This window comes from Eleutherodactylus coqui, unplaced genomic scaffold (assembly GCF_035609145.1).
Source record: "Eleutherodactylus coqui strain aEleCoq1 unplaced genomic scaffold, aEleCoq1.hap1 HAP1_SCAFFOLD_88, whole genome shotgun sequence".
Classification (NCBI taxonomy): domain Eukaryota; kingdom Metazoa; phylum Chordata; class Amphibia; order Anura; family Eleutherodactylidae; genus Eleutherodactylus; species Eleutherodactylus coqui.
The window spans coordinates 524595-540666 of NW_027102276.1; the positions used below are offsets into that span (position 1 = coordinate 524595).

Sequence of the window (16072 nt, forward strand, 5' to 3'; positions counted from 1 at the left end):
TGATGGGAGCCGGGCTGCTGACAGGAGGATGCGGCAGTCATCACTGGCGGGAAACACGGTGAGCCGGGGGAGACGGGAGGATGAGCTGTGATATATCGTGCAGGGGCGTAGCTAGAGGCTCATGGGCCCGGGTGCAAAAGTTTAGCTTGGGGCCCCCTTCCAGACCCGTCCACCCACCACTCCTTTTCACAGCTACTCCTTGTATATCACTTTTAGCTACATTACTGTTTTTTTTAATGACCCATCAATGGATCATTAGTAATCAGGGGTTTTAGATTTTTAAAACATCCAGAACACAAGCCTCAAGGCACGCTTTGCTTCCTCAGGAAAGAAAAAAATAATTCTATATACACATACATAATACAGGCACACATACATTGGAGACAGCATGAGCTAACTTTTATCACATGTTAGGGCTCATGTCCACGACCAGGTTTTCACCACGTATTATGCACACGTGGTAATCCCAGCATGCTCTCTTTCTCTGCGTACCACGTAACGTGAGCCCTGTACACTTGTATGATACACTGCCCATACACATTACATTGTTTTCATACGCATTGTCACTCTAAACAGAGTGGGGAATTAAAAAAAGAATCCCCCTGTGCATGTGCAGTGCTACACAAGGCCATATGTGGTCCCTGCCGGCAGCGTGCATGGTTGGGAAATGTGTGAGATGCCGGTGGTCTCCCACAGTGTTGTAGGCTTACAGCTGTGGCATTGAGCCCTCAGTCACCAATACAGCGGCTCGGTTCTAGCATACCTCTAATAGTGAAGTCAGGTGCCGGCTCGCAGAACCCCCCTCACTCACCCCCACTCCCCATCACACAGAACCCCCCTCACTCACCCCCACTCCCCATCACACAGAACCCCCCTCACTCACCCCCACTCCCCATCACACAGAACCCCCCTCACTCACCCCCACTCCCCATCACACAGAACCCCCCTCACTTACCCCCACTCCCCATCACACAGAACCCCCCTCACTCACCCCCACTCCCCATCACACAGAACCCCCCTCACTCACCCCCACTCCCCATCACACAGAACAACCCTCACTCACCCCCACTCCCCATCACACAGAACAACCCTCACTCACCCCCACTCCCCATCACACAGAACAACCCTCACTCACCCCCACTCCCCATCACACAGAACCCCCCTCACTCACCCCCACTCCCCATCACACAGAACACCCCTCGTTTCCCCCACTCACCAGCACACACAGAACCCCCCTCACTCACCCCCACTCCCCATCACACAGAACAACCCTCACTCACCCCCACTCCCCATCACACAGAACCCCCCTCACTCACCCCCACTCCCCATCACACAGAACAACCCTCACTCACCCCCACTCCCCATCACACAGAACCCCCCTCACTCACCCCCACTCCCCATCACACAGAACCCCCCTCACTCACCCCCACTCCCCATCACACAGAACCCCCCTCACTCACCCCCACTCCCCATCACACAGAACCCCCCTCACTCACCCCCACTCCCCATCACACAGAACCCCCCTCACTCACCCCCACTCCCCATCACACAGAACCCCCCTCGCCCCCCCACTCCCCATCACACAGAACCCCCCTCGTTTCCCCCACTCACCATCACACACAGAACCCCCCTCACTCACCCCCATTCCCCATCACACAGAACCCCGCTCACTCACCCCCACTCCCCATCACACAGAACACCCCTCACTCACCCCCACTCCCCATCACACAGAACCCCCCTCACTCACCCCCCCCCCTCCCCATCACACAGAACCCCCCTCACTCACCCCCACTCCCCATCACACAGAACCCCCCTCACTCACCCCCTCCCCATCACACAGAACCCCCCTCACTCACCCCCACTCCCCATCACACAGAACACCCCTCGTTTCCCCCACTCACCATCACACACAGAACCCCCCTCACTCACCCCCACTCCCCATCACACAGAACCCCCCTCACTCACCCCCCACTCCCCATCACACAGAACCCCCCTCACTCACCCCCACTCCCCATCACACAGAACCCCCCTCACTCACCCCCACTCCCCATCACACAGAACACCCCTCGTTTCCCCCACTCACCATCACACACAGAACACCCCTCACTCACCCCCCTCCCACCTCTTAATCAAACCGAGGACGTTCCCTCTCACTGACTGCACTTACTTTCACTATGGTCTCTGCGCAGGCAGCCCCTCTTGCACATCGGCGTTTCCTCCCAGGAACTCCGCTCAGACTCCTCCCCTCTGATGATCTCTGTGCTGGAGAACCAGATGGGGGAGGGGTCTGAGCGGAGGTCCTGGGAGGAGCGCCGATGTGCCCGGAGAGGCTTCCTGCCTGCGCAGAGACCATAGTGAAAGTAAGTGCAGTCAGTCAGTGTCGCCTGACTGACTGCAAAGTAAGCCCCGTGGGCCCCCTGGGGCTCAGGGGCCGGGTCGCAACCGCACCCCCAGCACCCCCTATATGTACGCCAGTGATATCGTGTATATCCCGACAGACAGACAGACTGCTGTGTGTATATACTGTATGTGTGCATGGGGGTCGGGAGGACATGTCAGCTGTACGGCACGGGGGTAACAAGTTGGTCTAGTCAGCATGCAGCCCGGACTAGTTGTTGTACTTGGTTACCAAGGAGCAGGACTGTCAGCCACAACACAAGGCTGCCTGAGGAGAGGAGGCTGCGGAGGGAAGCCCTGCACGAGGGGGTGTGAGGGCTGTCAGAGAGGGGAGGGGAATATGAGGGCTGGCATTGAGGTGAGGGGAGTATGAGGGCTGGAATGGAGGTGAGAGGGGTATGAGGGCTGGCATGGAGGTGAGGGGGGTGTGAGGGATGGCATGGAGGTGAGGGTGTATGAGGGCTGGCATGGAGGTGAGGGGGGTATGAGGGCTCGCATGGAGGTGAGAGGAGTATGAGGGCTGGCATGGAGGTGAGGGGGTAGGAGGGCTGGCGTGGAGTTCAGGTGTGTGTGAGGACTGGCATGGAGATGAGAGGGGTATGAAGGTTGGCATGGAGGTGAGGGGGCTATGAGGGCTGGCATGGACGTGAGGGGGATATGAGGGCTGGCATGGAGGTGAGGGGGGTATGAGGGCTGCCGTGGAGGTGAGGGGGATATGAGGGCTGGCATGGAGGTGAGGGGGGTGTGAGGGATGGCATGGAGGTGAGGGGGTAGGAGGGCTGGCATGGAAGTGAGGGGGGTATGAGGGCTCGCATGGAGGTGAGAGGAGTATGAGGGCTGGCATGGAGGTGAGGGGGTAGGAGGGCTGGCATAGAGGTGAGGGGGTAGGAGGGCTGGCATGGAGTTCAGGTGTCTGTGAGGACTGGCATGGAGATGAGAGGGGGTATGAAGGCTGGCATGGAGGTGAGGGGGCTATGAGGGCTGGCATGGACGTGAGGGCGATATGAGGGCTGGCATGGAGGTGAGGGGGTGTGAGGGCTGGCATGGAGCTGAGCGGGTATGATGACTAGCATGGAATTAGATCAACAGTTTAGGGACATGAAGTAATCCTGCCGTATTCCGCCCCTCAGGGTCCTGTAATGTAAGGCTGGGTTCTCACATGCCGGATTCCCGGCGAAAAACTCGCGGTTTGGCTGCAGCGAAAAAACGTGAGATTTCCTCCGGGAAAAGCGCTGCTTCAAAACCCGCGGCACTGTGCCGCAGGTTTTGAAGCGGCCTGGCCAGCGAATCCGCGCCGCAGCACCGGCTTTTGCCGGCTTTGCCGCGACGGATTCACTGTCCCGTGTGGACAACATTTCTGAGAAATCCGCCCTGTGCGAACCCAGCCTAAGAAAGCCGTTGCGCTGTCCGTGTTTTAATGTCATACGACCCCTTTATGTATGCTGAGTATATGGCCGGGCTCACACAGTGACATTCATACTCGCTGCGCCCGCCAATCCCCACGCACACGTAATACACGTCCAGATAGAACATGCTGTGGATTTATTCTCTGCACCAGTAATACACGTGTGAAAACCCGCAGATGTGAGCGATCCAATACAAGTCAATGGGCTAACGACATCACGAGCTGCATATAGGAGAAGTGCGCATGCACAATAATAATACACCCGTGTGACACCTGTATGACTTGAAACGCGATAGCGAAGCCCAAGCACTTTTACAACACTGTGGCTATGAATGTTTTGGGGTGAAAGTGAAGAATTCCTATCCTATCCTCTGCCAGGAAGTTAAGTTGACTAAAATACTTCTTTGGTAATTTTTAGAGACATGTTTTCACAATTAATGCTAATCTGACCACTCCATAGTGTTTTTACGTCCTGCCTAAGTGAGCTGTAATTCCCGGGGACGTAAAAACATGCTTCCTCTGGGGATTAAAGCCCTGCAGGCTCTGGACATCGCAGTTCCTGGCTGCCAGCTCCCGGAGGTAACCGACAACCTGGAGCTGTCATGGGGGGGCCGCAAGAAGCCCCCTTCCCACAGTTACACGATCGCCAGTATCGCCCGAATAACCCATGATCATAGTATGAGTAGTCAAAAGCACAGAGCTGTCACCGGAAGCTGCTGTATGTGGTTCCCGGTCACTTCATTGCTGTTATCCAATGGATAACAGCGACCATGTAAAAGTTTAAAAAAGGTGTAAAAGAAAACCTCTCCCGTCATGGATTATGTCTGTGAGGGGAGATGAGATTACGATCGGCCCTCGGATTTATATGTGGACCTTACCCTGGCTGTTGCGGACGTGCCTGTCGCCAAAATAGCGGGCGCATGCACAAAAGCCGGGATAATATAAAATCCCCCCGCTCTTGGCTACGAAACGTTGCCGAGAGTCTGGAGATGCCACAGGGGGCCGTGGTCCTTGGTCACATGGTCGCTGCTATCCAATGGATAACGGCGATCACGTAAAAGATTTTTAAAAAGTTTCACCTCCCGTCACGGATCTATACTTGTGACTCGGCTTTTTAAGAGATAAAAAGGTTATGGCGGTGAGAAGACGGCAACAGAAAATACTATATTATTAAAGAAGACATTTTATTATTAAAATTAGTAAAGAAAAAAAAACGTATATATATCTGCGGGCTGTACCGAAAGTGCAGAAGTGGTCATAAATTCTTTATTAATTGATGTAGATTGTTCAACTTGCACATGTAGTTGGAGGGACTCTTCCTCTATACGGGGGCTTCAGAATCTTGATCTTCCTTGCAGGTCAGTAATGGATTCCAAACAGAAACAACGTGCTGTCATAGAGTTCTTGATGAAGGAGGGATGAAGGCTGTCCGACATCCACAAAAGGCTGCAGAATGACACCATTGACAAGAGGAATGTTCACAGGTGGATGAAGAGGTTTACAGAAGGTGAAACCAGCACTGAAGACAAACCACACAGTGGAAGACCATCAGCTGCGACCACTGACACAAATCGTCAGCGAGTGGATGAGTTGATTCACGGCTGGACTAATGGGTTGAGGCCAAACAGTGACCTCCAGGACTGCCAAGTCTGGTAATATTCCCAACTAGTAATAACACGATTATGTGTTACAAGTACAAGTAAATCAATAATTCATCTGTGCACCAAAATGGATCTATTAGCCCCTTCTCCTATAAACAGTATATAAACAGATTAAAATGGAATGTGTAGGCCCTGTAAGAATGGTAGAGGGTGATGGGGAGAAAGCAAATCTGTTAAAAGGTTTATTCCCCAGTGCATTCACACAAGTTAATAAAATGTTAGATGAAATGCAGAGTGATTTTTCTTGGACATAGAGTGACCAAAAAGGCGCAATTGTGGCATTGTGTAATTTCTTTTTTCTGACCGCGTCCACCCTGCAGGATAGATAATGCATTATTTTTTAGATCAGACTTTTACATTAGCGGCGGTACCAAATATATTTGGGGGTTTTTTTGCTTGTATTTTTTAATTATAAATACAAGAAAAGTTGTTTTTTTTTTAACTTTTAGTATGTTTTTTACAATACATTTTTTTTTGTCCCCTTAGGGTACTTGAACTTGAGGTTGTTTAATCGACTTTAACATTTGATGGAATACTTATTGCTGTATATGGTATTTTTATCAGCATTCTATTATGACAGGCCACAGGGAGCCCTGAGGGCTTCAAAAGGCCTTGGGCTGCCATGACAAGCGAACAGCACCTCGCAATCTCATCACGAGGGCGCCGTTCGGGACTCTCAATCTCCGATTGGATATTTATAGGGTTAACCATCGGTGTTAGCGCTCACGCTGATCATGGCAGTTGTGGTGAATTATCAGCTGTCAAAAATAGTCGGTATTCACCATCTCTGGAGTAAAATTGGCTCCCAGTCCCGCTCCACACAAACCTTCCCCAGGAGGGCGTATATATACGCCCTTTATGGTGAAGGTGTTCAATTTTAAAACATCTGTCTTCGTCAGACCATCCCTTTTTTTTTAATAGAAATCAATAGTGATCAGCCCTGATCCGGCTGCTCTGATGCCCGGTAATGTCATGTATTTATGGGTTGTGCTGCCAATGCAGAAATTGGTCTTATAGAGCGACACACATACAGAAGGATCCGGAGCCGGGAGCCACCTTCTATGGCATCCACAGGGATTATAGTCAGGGGTTTATGTTTGGTCAATTTCACTTTTGCAGTCTCTTAAAGGGATTGTCCAAGAGTTTAAGAAATAAAGCTAACAGTAAAATGTTATAAAAATAGCAATCATTACACTTCCGTTAAATCACCCAGCACTCTGGTGCCGATGCTCCTGGGGTCCCAGCCATTCTTTATTCTCCTGGTGCAGTGATGCACTATACTTCTGGTTAACAACCTCAGCCAATCCGAGGCCTCAGTAGACATGTGCCATACATGCTAGCATGACTGCCGAGGCCAGTGATTGGTTGTAGTGGTCACATGGCTGTGGTAGTCACATCGACAAGCCAATTGCTCTACTATCTTTGGCTGTCATGAATGGAGAGGTAGTGCACACGCATGACCACCAGTCCGAACATTCATGGACATGTGAAAGTTCCTAATTTCTTGATCGTTGGGATCCATGCAGTCAGACCCTTGCCAATCAGATGCTTATTCTTTATCCCTAGGACATTCCCTTTAATCATATCTTAGAAGTTACCCATATGTTCCTGCACAGAGGTCTTTAATGTCTTTTACACCCCTTACATGCCCTAACACAGCAGAAGACCGGGATATTGGCGTGTAGAATGACTTTTCCCGGCGCGGATCATACAGCAGCTATATGGACAGTCCCTCTACGGGGATCACTGCTCTCACACCCTCGGTGTATATATATTTGCAGTATTTAATCATCTTAGAGGGCATTAGGCTTGAAATGATTAAACCCATTATACAGCACTTACCTGTTTAGAACGTTTATAGTGTTCTTGCTGATGGTTTTGTTGCCTTTCGTACAAGTCCGGGATTAGAGTATATTAGAAGCATCTTGGATAGTACTAGGTAGCAGTTACGTCTTCGATATATAAAGTACTGGCGCATCGCTCACACGGATGACTATATTTACGGATATTTCACTCTATACAGCGCGGTTGCAGGAAATGCGCTTTCAACAGTAACTGTCTGCTTGGCACAAATAATACTGCATATCCTGGCCTGCCAATCTTTGTCAGAATTGCTAATGAGATTACAGGTTTTAGCATTGCAAGAAAGCATGCAAGTCTCTTCTAAATCCTACCTCTGTGTCTTTTCAGGCAGCTTAAGGACAGGACCCATGAGAAGAGATTGAAAGCGGCAGCGCAGTCGTGAGTGGTCTGCTGTTGTTTTGGTGCCAGTGACTCAAGCATCAGCCGCCTAGTGGGAATAGGAGGTAGAGCATGCTTCAGGAGAGCCGTGCAAGATATTGTGTGACATCTTAAGAGCTAAACTTGGAGTCAACATTCCTATAGCTAAGGATACCCTGAAGAGTCAACATGGCCACCTCACGGCTCGCGAACAGAAGCACCAGGGACATCGCAAATGTGATGCAAAGGTTGCAAGGTAAGTGACCGTCAAATAAACTGACCTTTAGCGCATTATCACTTTAGAATACGCCTCTGCTCTGACAATCGTAGCTGGAGCCGTCCAGGTGTCATGGAAGCCAGAGGCCTTTTTTTCATGCACCCACAGAAAATAGTGGGCATTCTTGAACAAAATCACTCAAAATAGAACCTGCTGCAATATTTTTAATCTTTACCATTGGTACGAGCAAAAAAAATTCACAGGAGCGTATATCGGCCGCCGTTTTCACGGCCGGCGATATACACTACCATTTGAGCTTTCTTCTTCTTTTCCTCCCTCTCAACAGCTCTCTACATCTCTACTCCCTTCTGACTGTTTGCAATGGGAGGGGTGAGACGGAGGTGGAGCTAAGCTGCTGCCCCCTCCCCACCTGTTCTCCACAGCCATTGCAAACAGCCGGAGGAGAGGAGAGGCAGTGAGTCGGGAAGGGGGAGGGAAAGTGGAAGACAGCTCAGATGGTAGCATATATCCGCCGGTCGTGAAAACGACGTCATGGCTATCATAGATAGTAAACAAAAATTATTTTAAAAATTGGTAAAAAAAGACAAAACAATACAATAAAATTATACACGTAAAAAAGAAAATGACCCAAAGCCAACACCAACCCAAACCGTCATCGTATGCATCCTGTAATCCGAAGCTATACAAAAAATATATATCTAAACATCCAAAGCAAAATGAGGAACCCCTTCCTGTACTTTATTTTAGCGTAAATAAACTAAGAAAAAAACAGGTATAAATTTCAAAAAATCTTTTGAAAAAAAATAGAAAAAAAAAGTCATTGAAAAAAGATATAAAAATAGCCCCATATGTCAGGGGAAAAATTATGTTGGTAGCTGAAGGAAAAACAATAGGGCAGTAAAACCAGCACATGGGTAAATTCTTTAAAAAGTGTCCAGTCCCTAAGGTGCATAACAGCCTGTTCCTTAAAGGGTTTTACTAATTAAAACCCGATAATAGCACATTTTATTTTTGTAATCTGTTTTTATTTTCCGATTTGTAGATTTTTCTTCAATTCTATTATCAGTACATGACTATGGGGCCGCCCATTCTGCATTCAACCGCATTTAGAGATACGCTTTACAGCAGCCTCATGGATCATTTACACAACGGACAGGAAGGGACTCATTGCTTCTATGGGAGACTGTTCTAGACATGTGCTTTGACATGTTCAATGGTAATTTCGCAGGGAGGGGGAAGAGGTGAGCTGTGACCATTACCTATTTTAAATGGTACACCCTGTTTTATCTACATGTATTGTAGGTGTTACCTTTCATTGCAATCCTGCCTGTGATAATAGTGACTGCTGAAAAGTTTTCCGTACAGAACAGGAAAAGTTGGGTTGATGATCAGTATGAAAATATAGGATTTTAGGGATTTTTTTTTTTAAATACAATTAGTGACCAATTCTTTTCTTTTTTAAAGGTCACCAAAAAATCTTATGATTCTTACAATTCTAAACATTCTCATTAATCATTGTGTCCCCTGTATCAGCCTCAGCAGTAATAGTATTACTATTGAGGCCTTTGTGCGGGTCACTGTTATTACTGAGGCCACTGTGGGGAGTCACTATTATCACTGAGACCAATACAGGGGACAGTATTACTACTGAGGGTCACTGTTATTACTAAGCGCGACAGTAGAGGGGACAGTATTACTACTCAGGCCTCTGTGGGGGTCACTATTACTACTGATGTCAATATAGAGGACAGTATTACTGCTGCGGCCAATATATATATATATATATATATATATATATATATATAACATTATTGCTACTGAAGCCACTGTGGGTGTCACTATTATTACTGGGGCTGATATAAGGGACACTATTACTACTGAGGCTGATGTAGTGGACACTTTTACTACTGACGCCACTATGAGGGTCACTATTACCACTGAGGCCAACACAGGGGACAGTATTACTACTCAGGCCTCTGTGGGGGTCACTATTACTACTGATGTCAATACAGAGGACAGTATTACTAATGAGGCCACTGTGGAGGCTACTGTTACTGCTGGGGCCAATAAAGGTGACATTATTGCTACTGAAGCCACTGTGGAGGTCACTATTACTCCTGGGGCTGATATAGGGGACACTATTACTACTGGAACTGATATAGGGGACACTATTACTACTGAGGCCACTGTGGGGGACACTATTACTACTGAGGCCACTGTGGGGGACAAGATTACTACTGAGGCCATTATGGGGGACAATATTACTACTGAGGCCATTGTGGGGGACACTATCACTACTGGGGCTGATATAGGGCAAGCACTATTACTATTGATGCCACTCTGCAGGATACCTTAAGCTGACTTAGGTTATGTTTATACTTGGCGGAAATGCTGTGGAATGTGGCAAATTATGCAGCATTTCTGCTTCCAGGTGCGGTCGTTTAAAGCTCTTTTTTTTCTTCAGCGCCGTAGAAATATGGCGCTGCATTAGAAGTCTGTCGCAGGTCTCTTCTGCCAGAGGGAGCAGGTGCTCAGCTGTCAGATAATGGCTGAGCACTTGTTCTAACAGTGGGGACTGAAGATACCTTTTGTTACACGCTATTTAACTCTTTGCACGTTGCAGTGTAACGGCGGAATATAAGAGGCAGATAAAGGAAGGGGGCTCCCTCTGTCACCTATTGGACCCTCGTAATGTGATTACGAGGTCTCAATGGGTTGCTATGGAACCCTGAAGCTTGGATGTAGCCTCCGGGTCTGTGGCCGAGGAGGCTCAGCCTCTACTAACCTCATAGGCTTTCTAATGCACTACTATACAGAAGTGCAGGAATTACATACATTGACACCGATATGTGTCTGTCATGTTGTGCTACTGGGACCTGTAGTGCTACGGGTTTCCAGCAGCACATTTCCACAGGTGTGGGATGATTGAGCTGGCTGGTTGTGTATTGCTCCAGCTAGCCAACCTCCACCGGTCTGTTGCACATATATACCAGCCCCTCTTACTAGAGGGTTCTAGTCATTTGTCATTTATATCATTCCCTCTCAGAACTGTGGAGCTTGGCATCATGCATGTTCTGCTTTGGTGTTATTGCACACATGAGGTTCTGGGTAGGATTCCCTTGTCTCTTCGTTGGTGAGAACAGTGACATGTTCAAGGTCTGTATGTAGGTGTTTACACATTAGGTGTGAATTGTCCAGTTCAGTGTGTGTTACTGCCTGTCGCCATCTAGAGGACGTGGGCTTGTGGGCTTACATATTCTGGCCAAAATACAATCCCTTGTGTGTACTAACTTGTTAGATATTTCCATCTGTCTGGGTGTTGTAGTAGATTGGTGAGTATTTTGGCACTTATCGTTCAGTGTACGTGCATGCACCGACATTTATGAATTACTGCATATTTACTGTGAATAGAGGCAGATGGGCCGGAAAGATCCCCAGCCGCCTCCACCTCCATTCACTGAGCGATGATCAGGCCTCATGCAGACCGCTGGGTCGGATTCCGCTGCGAGAATTCTCACAGTGGGATGCGAGCCGTGCTCCTGCAGTGACCCCCGCGTCTTACCTCCTCCAGCGTCTACTCCGCTCTGCTGTGTGCCGTCTTCCGCCCAGCCGGCACATGTGCAGAGCAGAGGCGGCGCGCCAGAGGTGACACGATTTGTTTACCGCGCGGGTTTTCACTCGGTCAAATCGCGGCAGTCTGCATAGAATTGCATTATCTAATGCAATCCTATGGCAGCGTGCACGAGCGGAAATTCTGTGGGAAATCCCGCTGAAGAATTTCCGCCTGTGTGCATTTACCCTAAAAGCGCAGAAATGATCATCACTGTGTAAAAGGACCCTAACTCCAATCACCAAGGCCTTTTCAACAGTTCTTCCTAAAAACTCCAAAGCAGAGAAAAAGCCCTTTAAACTCCCTGGTTCTCTTGGGGCTCATTCACATGACAAGATTACAGCTTCTTGGAGAATGTTTCCATGTATACCGTTCCCGACAGACGTGCACAATAGTGTACAGGGGCTATAAACCTTTGTACTAAGGAATTTATAGCCATATTGCCAAATAGGTCCATAACCGGGCTCTGCTGTGCACATAATGGGGTTTGAATTACGGAATCTGCAGTCGCCTCCTGCACGGACAATCCACAGCATTCTGCACCAATTCAAGCCAATAGAACATTCGCATGTCCGCTCACATTGTCCGCTCCCGTGTCCTTGCTAGGCGGTGATGCGGGGAAAGCAGAGGTATAAAAAACTGTAGTGCACGTGTCTGATGTCGACACGCACGAACTATCCGCAGTACAAAATAGAAGATGAAGAGACAGGTACACGGTGTCACCGGCCGGGCACAGGGCAGGTCATGGTGCAGGATCCACATCTGCAATCAGACCCGGTCGTGTGCAGCCGGCCTAAAATAGATGGAACCAGAAATCTTGGTGACGCATAGGACTCCTGACTAGAGATGAGCGAACACGTTCGGCCCCGCCCCTTTTTCGCCCGAACACCGAACTTTGCGAACACTTCAGTGTTCGGGCGAAAAAAGTTCGGGGGCCGCCGTGGCAGCGCGGGGGGGTGCGGCGGGGAGTGGGGGGGAGAGGGAGAGAGAGAGGGCTCCCCCCTGTTCCCCGCTACTGCCGCCCGCGCCGCCGCGCATCTCCCCGCCCCCCGGCGGCACACGGACCTTTACGCGCGAACACTGCAGTGTTCGGCAAAGCCGGTGTCCGGGTGCGGATGTGTCCGTAACGGACATGTTCGCTCATCTCTACTCCTGACCACCGATATAATGACCCGAACTAAAAGTCCTTGGCAGTAAAGCACAATACCTTAATAGCGATGCTCTTTTTAATCATATTGTGTTGTCTTCTTCTCACACCATAATGCTGGGTTTCCTCAGGACGGCTTCACGGTTTTGCCGCAGCAAAAAACTGCCAGATTTTTGCGGGATAAGTGCAGCTTCAAAACCTACAGGACTTAGCCTCGGGTTTTGGAGCGGCTTAGCCACATGCTTTTCCATTGCGTCCAGCTCTCCCATAGAGAGGATCAAGGCCGCAGCGAAAAAAAGAATTGATATGCTGCATCCAAGGAAACGGCGCCGTAGCGCCAGCTAATGCTGGTTTTGCCGCAACAGATTGTCCGCCCCGTGTGGATGAGATTTTTGACAAGTCTCGTCCACATGCCTGGCTAATTTTGGTATTAGCGGCCACAGCGAAATTCTGCAGGGAAATTTCGCTGTAAATCCGCCCTGTGTGAACCCAGCCTAAGTGGTGTCCCTGTGGTACATGCACTCTTGATGATCCATCAATTCTCCTTAGAACTCAAAAAGACAGATGTGATCTGAGGGCTCAGGCAGACGGGTGTTTTTTGCTGAGAATGTTTTTGGCGTTTGCGATCCGCATCTATATAGAACCAATGCTTTTCAATGGTAGCGGTCACATGTCCGATATTTACATGTGCATAAAATTGACACGTACAAAAGAACATATGGGTGTCAATGGATGTGGTCACATGTTTTTTTTTTATGCGCGAATATACGCATGTAAAAAATGTCTGTCTGTCTGAGCCCTGAAGGTTGAAGGGGCATAACTACAGGCCCTTTTATGTGCAAAGGTAATCTTTCAAAGGACTGAAACATTGAAAGATTTAGCAATCTATTTGTATAAAGTGTTAATGGACATTAACACTTTATCAGCTTCATTTGCATGTAAAAGAACCTCTAGAAGTTGTTTGCAGAGACCAGTGTGTGTTTAAATACACTCCAAGCTGTGCAAACAGCTGCCTGCACATTCCATTATTCTCCTCCTGGCTAGTGTAAACATACCACAGGGAGAACATCCTGCAGTCTATTGAAGGATGAGTAAAATACGTTCAAACTGAGTATTTTTGCTCAGTCTTTCAGCGGCTGCATGATGAATTTTAAGTTTAGCTAAAATCCATCGATCAAATTAAAAGTACACAATGTCTGCGTTTACATGTAGCGATTATCGCTCATTTTTGTCTGAGAGAACATTAAATAAGGGCTAATGCCCATTGCCGAATTTCTGCCACGTTTTACGCGGCGGAAATCCGCGGCGTTACCCCGGAGCTATTCGGTTCTATTGAACCTAACAGCTAAATGTTCACGCTGCAGAATTCCGCAGCGTGCAACAAACGGTGGCATGCTCTATTTGCCATGGGAATATGCGTGGCCGGCTTCCATTGACATAGCCGTCATGCTATCCTTCGGAAGTATCGCGTAAAAACGCGTGCCTACCTGCATCATCTGGCACTGCCGGCGCATCATGCACTGTACTGCGTATGCGCACCGGCTCGAAGGACGGTAACAGCATGGCGGAACCGGAAGCTGAGTGTTAGGGTTTTCCGGGGCGCCGTGGTGGACTCCGTTGCAATATTCCACTAGCGGAGTCCGCCACGGCTGTGGGCATGAGGCCTAAGACATCCAATAGAAATAAAGACACTGACACAAAGGTTTATGGAGGGAGAAAGAACATTTTATTTCTAGCTGTAGGAAATGGTAGATTTTATTATGAGGTATTTTGAGGCTATTGATCGAGAGGAAGGCGAAAACCCTTTGATAGGAAGAAGCCAATTATCCTTGTATAAAGGGGAAAAATTCCTTCCTGACCCCAAATATGGCGATCAGAACAAGTCCCAGGATCAAAGCCGACATCTGACCTGACTTATTAGAATGTATTCTTGTTGTCAGAAATCTAAATAAATCTCTTACCATTTATTGTTTGTGGGGAATCTAAAGTGTATTGAACTAAACCTGTTTATAGACTGTGTTGGTCCAGAGGAAGGCGAAAACCCCCTTGAGGAAAGAGCCAATTATCCTGTTTTAAGGGGGAAAAATTCCTTCCTGACCCCAAATATGGCGACCAGAATAAATCTCAGGATCAAACGCCAGCCGCTCACCTCCTTGGTGTATGTGATGTCAGCTAAAGATTGTGTTTCTTTATGTTTATATTATGTTATTTATGTGGCTGATTCCTTATAAATAAGACCTAACCCTATTTAAGGCTGTGAGTTGATCCAGAGGAAGGCAAAAACCTCATTGAGGTATGAGCCAATTGTCCTCAAGTTGGAAAAATTCCTTCCTGACCCCAAATATGGCGATCAGAGCAAGTCCCAAGATCAAAGCCGACATCTACACCTATCTGTGTGTATATTTGTGTCTATGTATGTGTTAGTGTCTACACTAGTGTCTAACCTTCATGTATGTGGTGCGTGCTGCTTACCTGGCCTGTGCCGAGGTCTTACTAGTAACCAGGAGTTCAGGGATAATAGTCACTCGGGCTATTGTTCCTGAACTCGCCAGTTACCAATCAAGCACAGGCCGCTCCTGGGGGCGTAGAGGGTCTTCAGGAGAGGATGATGTTCGATGCCAGCCGAAGGATGCCAAGGTCGGGGTAGCATGATGGTAATACGCAGGATGCAGTTGGTGGAGAGAGGATGTTGTTGGTAAGCCGGGGTCTTCTACAGCAGCAGAGTCGTGTGTTCAGCAGACAGTTGTCGTGGGCCGAGCCTACAAGACATAAGAAGGAATTGTCAGTGTTACCAGTTGTGGATATAAACCAGTGAACTACTGTAACATGATGACTTGTATCAGGATCTGATTGGGATCTGATATAAAAAAGTTATTTTCTGCAACTGTGTCTTTACTATGAGGTATTGGGAGTTTTGTGATTGTGGAAGCCATAATAGAGGCCATATTGCTGGTCTTAATATATTTTCCCCAAAGTCCTTTGCTATGTTAGAGGAAATGGTTTATGTATTAAGCTTTCTACGGTATGTGAAGTTTTGCTACAGTGTATGGATATGATTGTAGGTGTCCTGTGTGTATAGGTGTACAGATATGTATGTGTGAGTGTGTATAGAGGATACTTACCAGATGGTCGTGGCTTCCTTCACAATCGGATTCTTCTCGTCATCCTAAGAAGAAGTAGAGACATGGTATTTACAGGAGCAATAATAATGTTATTATATGACCTCCTGAGCTGTCTGACACCAGAGGAACAATGATAATCAACACAGAGGTCTGCCTGAAGAACATCAACCCTAGAGGAGGAAGATCTTACCGGGTCCAGCTTGGTGAAGTGTACGAGAATCCGTCCACAGGGTGAAGGGGTGTACCACCCTCCGGCCACGGCAGGTCTCGAT

At 48.2% G+C, this 16072-nt stretch overlaps 1 long non-coding RNA gene across 1 annotated transcript in view; it reads left to right on the forward strand.

The window, feature by feature from the left end:
* Window positions 1–2260: 2260 nt before the first annotated feature.
* Window positions 2261–16072, forward strand: part of LOC136601644 (uncharacterized) — a 35017-nt gene continuing 21205 nt past the window's right edge. The window contains exons 1-3 of the long non-coding RNA XR_010789398.1: window positions 2261–2360; window positions 5161–5454; window positions 7654–7939. This is a non-coding gene — a long non-coding RNA (uncharacterized lncRNA). The remainder of the gene's footprint in view (window positions 2361–5160; window positions 5455–7653; window positions 7940–16072) is intronic.